The sequence below is a fragment of the Sinocyclocheilus anshuiensis genome, unplaced genomic scaffold (genome assembly GCF_001515605.1).
Source record: "Sinocyclocheilus anshuiensis isolate Anshui unplaced genomic scaffold, SAMN03320099.WGS_v1.1 scaffold222, whole genome shotgun sequence".
NCBI classification, from domain to species: domain Eukaryota; kingdom Metazoa; phylum Chordata; class Actinopteri; order Cypriniformes; family Cyprinidae; genus Sinocyclocheilus; species Sinocyclocheilus anshuiensis.
In genome coordinates, this window is record NW_015542408.1 from 49630 (window position 1) to 50319 (window position 690).

Genomic DNA, 690 nt, shown 5'->3' on the forward strand with positions numbered 1-690 from the left:
TATTATTATAAAAATATAACAAATATATTAAATGTTGCATTATTTTAAAGACAATATTTTTGTAATGTGATGTATAGCATTATAGCATAATAGCATTATGTGTAGATATATCAAATATCTTATAATTTCAGACATTCCAAGGGGAAGAAAAAACACTAAAGAATGTTTTTTCAAATGGTTCAAAAAACACTTTCTTTATAAAGTGCTTCATTTTTATTGCTAATGGCACTTGGATGAGGCATGTTGTAAGAGCGGATCCAGAATAGTCGGTCTGCTCTCTGGCACATGTGTCTTATTAGGAGTCAAGGTGAGAGGGAGGACCATTCACACGATCCCTAGTCTCCCATTAAATATCTCCTACAGGGGGCGCCAAAGTTCGTATAAAGCCTGACATTAGATATAACTTTAGATGAACTGTACGAGCCACGTTTTTTTTTTTTTTTTTCAAATTAATTAACTGATTATAGATTGACTTTTTGGAAACCATTTAATATGAAATAAAGCATTAAATAAAAATAAAAATACAACAAGCAGGTTCGATGAACATCTTCAAATCGCAAAAATGTTAGTTTTCTACCCGAGGAATGACTCTTATCATATGAAACAGGGTATCTGACTCTTGTTTTCAGTCCACAGGTATCTGCCTGTATGATCAGGAAGACCTCAGACAGCTGTGTGTTACGGTTACAG